Source organism: Crotalus tigris, unplaced genomic scaffold, assembly GCF_016545835.1.
Source record: "Crotalus tigris isolate CLP2741 ecotype Arizona unplaced genomic scaffold, ASM1654583v1 scf7180000018371.15429387391:27106975, whole genome shotgun sequence".
In the NCBI taxonomy this organism is placed as follows: Eukaryota; Metazoa; Chordata; class Lepidosauria; order Squamata; family Viperidae; genus Crotalus; species Crotalus tigris.
This window is the reverse complement of record NW_024096970.1, coordinates 542,424-548,423: the sequence shown is the minus strand read 5'-3', so window position 1 is coordinate 548,423 and position 6,000 is coordinate 542,424.

The window sequence follows — 6,000 nt, the reverse complement described above, 5'->3', positions numbered from 1 at the left end:
AAAGAGATGTCAATCCATATTATCCTCATGGTTATTAATTTACAATAAAATGCATTAATATTGAAGATAATACCTCAGCTAAAATGTACAGATCCTTAGAAGATTATGAGATTAAAAGATGGCTATACAAACTAATGTACATTGTGACCTACAGATGCCTTTGCTATTCTGAGAGATAAATTCATGTTGAAGGGCAATAGAGAATAAGCACATTTGAATCAAGAATTCCATGTTCCATTGTGGAATTCTTAGCTTTAAGGATGCAGAACATTCTTACATCCATGCATTTATTTTAACTGTGAGACTAATTATGAGCTAGTCTTCTGCTCCCAAATATACATTGCTCCTTTTGTTTTAACTCCTTTTTCCACTCTGACACTGGTATTGATTTCCAAACAAGTTTAATTAATGGAGACATGTACAAAAGACACTTATTCTGAGCACTGGATTTTTTAGAATATGTTTTCGTAATTTAAATCATTTCCTTGATGCAAACTTACTTAAAAATATAAACCATACATCAAATTGTTTTTAAAAATACACGTTGTCTTGAAATACATAACAATGTCTTTTGAATTGTGAATCTTTTATTAAATAAAGTACAGTTCATAATTTGGAAATTTCATGGATGCATCCATTCACTTTTCATAAAAATGTGGAAACAATTTACAATCATCTTCTTTTTCCACTTTAGCGTAGAACCCTGGAGGTTTGTGTGCCTCTGCATGTGTGTCCTCCAAATATAAACAATGTCTAAATCTGGTTTGCTTTTTTACAAATCAATTAGGGTACTTTCTCAAATTCAGGGGTCCTAAAGTCCTAGTGAACAACCACTTATATATGAGCCAGCAGTGTGTTGCAGCTGCCACAAAAGCCAATGCAGTCCCAGGCTGCATCAACAGAGGGATAGTATAAAGATCATATTGTTAGTTCCACTTTATAATGTCTTGGTAAGACCATAGTTGGAATTCTGCATCCAGTTTTTGTAACCATGGTACAAAAAAGATGTTGAGATCCTAGAAAGAGCGCAGAGAAAAGCACTAAAGATGATTAGGGGAATGGAGGCTAAAACATATGAAGAACAGTTGCAAGAATTGGGTATCTCTAGTCTAGTGAAAGGAAGGATGAGAGGTGACATGGTAGCAGTGTACCAATATCTCAGAGGTTGCCACAAAGAAGAGGGAATCAAGCTCTTCTCCAAAGCACCTGAAGGCAGGACAAGAAACAACAGATAGAAACTAACCAAAGAGAGAAGCACCCTAGAACTAAGGAGAAATTTCCTGACAGTTAGAACAATAAACCAGTGGAATGAAGAAGCTTCTTGGATGAGAAGCAAAACATCTTCAAGGAAAAACAAAGTCCAGTTGCCTTTTGGAAAAAGCACCTTTGGAACAACCATGACCTGGATGACTGAGAATTTCCATCGACACTTTGAAAATAATGTTTCTTTATCCAAAATATGCCACCCTCATAATTCCCAGGATTAAGGGCAACAAATTCACACCATTTTCATCTTACTTCTGTTTTTATTAGTTTATCTCAAAGAGGGTTATTGGAAGATTTTGGAAGAAACAGGAAGGGGATTCTTCTGTTATGCTAATCACATAGCAGTTGTCTCTCTGTCCTTATTTCTATGCCTCCGCATAAATAATCATTTTGTGGAAGAATCTTCATGGAACAGTATCAATGTGATGACATTAAAGGGCTACTATATGATTGATAATCATGCAAAAAAAAATCCAAGCACTTTTCTAGCCCTTGAGGCAATGCATGTGCAAAGTTTTGAACAAACAATTCTAACTGGATCATATCAAAACCCACAGGTTATTCATAGTAGGTATAAAGGATTTTACTCTGCTAGTTGTTGCTGATTATATGAGATGATGCTCATGTCCGTTTCAAGGTTGATTGAGCCAGCATTGTCTGAAGATATTTCCACCAGCATGATGTCAAAAGTGGGTATGGAGAAGTGGAAATGGGGACCGATATTATCATAGCATATTGATTGGGTGAAGGAAGTTAAAGGTTTAAAAGTTTTTTTTCAGATAGTTAAAATAAGAAACCATTATTTTTGCCCATTTGATGCGATGCCTTTAAATCAAATTGCAGACTAATACACCACTAATTCATTAGCAGACTAATACACTGCCACACATTTTATACAATGTCCATCACAATTTCAAAGAGATGTCAGTAGGCAGCATGGAAAAAAAAAACTTCTGCCAGACCATTTAGGAAGTCACTGAATTAGATGAACAGATTATCTAACTCAGCTTCATGTGTAATTCATCTGACAGAAACACAACAACACATGTCATTGCTGTCTTGTTTTACCTAATATTTCATTAGGAAAACAAAACAAAACAAATTTCATTCTTGTGGTACAAGAGTTTATCAAGCCAGAAGACTATGAAAGATTGCTTTGTTCTCTTTTCATTTTGAGTGGCCTTCCATCACCAGAGAGTGAATTTTGCAGTAATAATTGTGTAAAGAATTGCCTCCATAATAACTTACAGGGGATTAAAATGGTTTCCCAGCTCAGTGTCCCTTTTATAATTAAAACCAAATCATTAACTCAGTCGGGCATCACTGCTCATGAGTGAAGGGACATTCCAGAACACAGAGGGATGTTGCCAAACTAATTGTTTTTGACACTGACAATATTATTAAAGATTCCCTTTGTGTTGTCAGGTAACATTACAGTCACCTGAGTTCTATATATCTAAATAATTAATGAAGAAATAATACTGGAGTTTTAAAAGCATATAAAGAGACATAGTTTTATATTTATTGGGTTAAATATGGTAGCCATATAAATCTATTTAATAAACAAACAAAGAAACATATAATAATGTCCTTCCTTGCTCTAAATGCAGACGTTTTAAGAAGTGCTTTTTTATATTAGCATTTTTTTGGTAATGTGGATGAAGTATAGCTCCATTGCTTCTCGCTGCTGAATTGATCCACTGAATAGAAGCCTTTAATACATTTGTTTGACTATTTTGCTAGGTTATTGAAAACATAATTTCAATTCTGCTTTAGAAAGTTTTGTTGGGGGAAGGGTTGCAGGGGTGGGGTAGCATGACTAATTTCCAGTTATTTCAAAATAATTTATAATTATCTTGTACCACGAAGTATTGGCTCATGATTATGTGCCATCAAATTGCTGTGCACTCATACATAGACATAGGATCTGTCTATCTGAGGATCTCTCCCCAAAATGGTGCTATAGATCAGCAGTCCCTGACCTTTCTGGCACCAGGGAGCAGTTTCATGGAAGACAATTTCTCCATGAAACTGGGGGTGGGGATGGGTGGGAATGGTTTCACATGTTACCTGGATTCTGATCATGCACAGATGAAGCTTCATTAGCTCACCCACCACTTACATGGTGTGGTTTCTAACAGGCCAGGGACTACTACTGGTCCACAGCTTGGGAGGTTGGGGACCTCTACTCTAGGTCTTCCATCAAGGTACCCTTTTAATATAAATGACTCCATCTATCTTGTGATTGGCTATCCTCTTCTCTTTTCTTCCACTTTCACCAGTATTACAGTCTTCTATAGAGAACTAGATCTTTGCATATCATGAGCCAGTTATGATAATTTGAGCTTAGTCATTTGTACCTTGAGTGAGAACTCTGGGTTGATTTATTCAACAATCACTTTTTTTCCTTAGATAAAAATAGTATCCTGGAAATTAGGTGGTTTTCTTCTTCCCCTTCAGCTTAACATGGAACTTGTAAACGGACACTTTGTGATCCGTGGCACAGTCTGCCCTAGCCAAATCTTTTCTGGTATAACTGAGCATTTTTTATTGCCTTCTACCAATACAATCCATTTAATTTCTGGTAGTTTCTGGTACTCCATCTAGTGATGTCTATATAGGTGTTGTTTTGATTGTTTGAAAACTGTGTTAGCTATTGCTAAGAAACCATTGGACCAGCATAAACATAAGTTGTTTTCTTGCTTCATTTTGGTTTCTTATGTCATACAGTCCAAGTACTTTTTCCTCCTTAGTATTTCCAGCTTTGGCATTCCAGGGTCCAGCCACATCCAGCACATTTGTTTGCATGTTCTGTAGATTTCAAATTGAACTTGATCATGAAGCTTATCAACCTCCTTCTCTTCTGCATTAGTAGTAGGAATATAAACTTGGATAATCATAATAATGGCAGTCTGATTATTATTAATCAGTCATTGATTGCACTGTAACCAACTTTTGTTCCTTCTTGGTTTTTAATGTCCTGAGTAGCAAACAGTATAATTTTCTGATTGAAATTGTCTAATTCTATTCCATCTCAACTCACGTATACCTAACATGCAGTGGTGGAATTTGAATATGTGAACAACTGGTTCTCTGTGTGGATGCTACTTCCGGAAGTCCATTCTGGGCCTGGGTAACAAAAAATTAGCTACCAGTTCTACCAAACTGGTGCGAACTGGCTGAATCCCACCACTGCTAAGAGGTCAATGTACAGTTTAGGAAATTAAATTCATTTTTGACTGTGTAGAACTTTCCATGTTTGTGCTTCTTAGCTCCATGTTCCCATGGTTACCGTGGGGTCATTTAATAATTTAAACCATATTCATATATATTCAATACTAAGTTTAGCCTGCTTCGTTAACATAGAAACTTGCATGCTTTGTATTGGTTGCTTAGAATTTGTTTAACTAATTTATAGTTTGGCTGCAATCCTAAACCAAATTTATGAAATTGCTTTTATGAAATAATGAGCAGCATTTTAATGTGGGAGGATGATAAAATGCACAGGATGTATTTTTAATATAACATGCTACACAAGTTATCAAAGATTACCTTAACAACTTGATGCACCAGAATGAAGCTATGAAGGATTGAAGCTGCTGTTTTTAGATGCATATAAATAGCTTTGGGAAAAGTCAGCCATTCTTACCTATTTTCAGGTAGCTTATTCAAAGCAATTTTGAATTATATATATAAAAGTACGCACTGGCAAGGTGGGAGCCACAGTTCTCAAGCCAGACAGATTGTGTCAGATGTCTATCAATACTAAATATGGGGAAAAGTGGTCACATGTCTATTCACTCAAAAAGAGAGAGGTCCCAGAGTTTATAACACACACACACACACACACACACACACACACACACACACACGTGTTTATGCAAACATTTATTAATTTCTGAGTTGTGAATAGGCAAATGTTTTACATATTTATGTCTTCTATCTTGTCTGCAATAAGCCTTTTATCTAACCATATCATTTTTGAGAACGTCTGCTATATTAACTTTCTTTATTTAAGTGTCTGGAGAGTTAAGATTTATTGCCATGTCTGGTATGAAATATGAGAATATATAGGCTTCACATCATGAACTACATGATTTTAGCTAGATCTTAACAGTTGAGCTGCAGTAGGAATGTCAAGGAAAATATTCTGTTTGTTTTCATGCAAGACCTGCAGGTTTCAGTTCTTAAATAAGGTTTAATTACTTGCAGAATTCTGGTACATCTCCTATTTCTTTCATTCTGCAAATTGAAGTACATTGCAGTTTATGCAATATTTCCAGTAACTTTCTGTCTCCAGAAGCATGTAAATTCAGTTGAATATATATAAACCACCAGGGACCACTTCAAAGGATCATAATCTCATGTGGAGTTAAAGTAATCTTGGCAGTGCTTTTTTTCTAAAAAAAAAAAGGTGCCGGAACTCACAAACATCATACAACCCGCCTTGCCTATCCTACAAGGTTCCATCCGTTCTATGAGAAAAAAAGCCCTGGATCTTGGAGATTATCTAGTTCAGGGGTGTCAAACTGCTGGCCCACGTGCTGGACGCATCACATGAAAGCCATGCCCACCCCATTGCCAGCAATGGCAAAACTGCCCTGATACATTGCGCAATGTCACATGACATCGCGAGTTTGACATGTCTGATCGTTTAATCTGATTGATTAAATGATAGACTGATTGTGTACAGTTAAGTTAAAATTAACTCTTTGCAATCACATAGGGAGAATT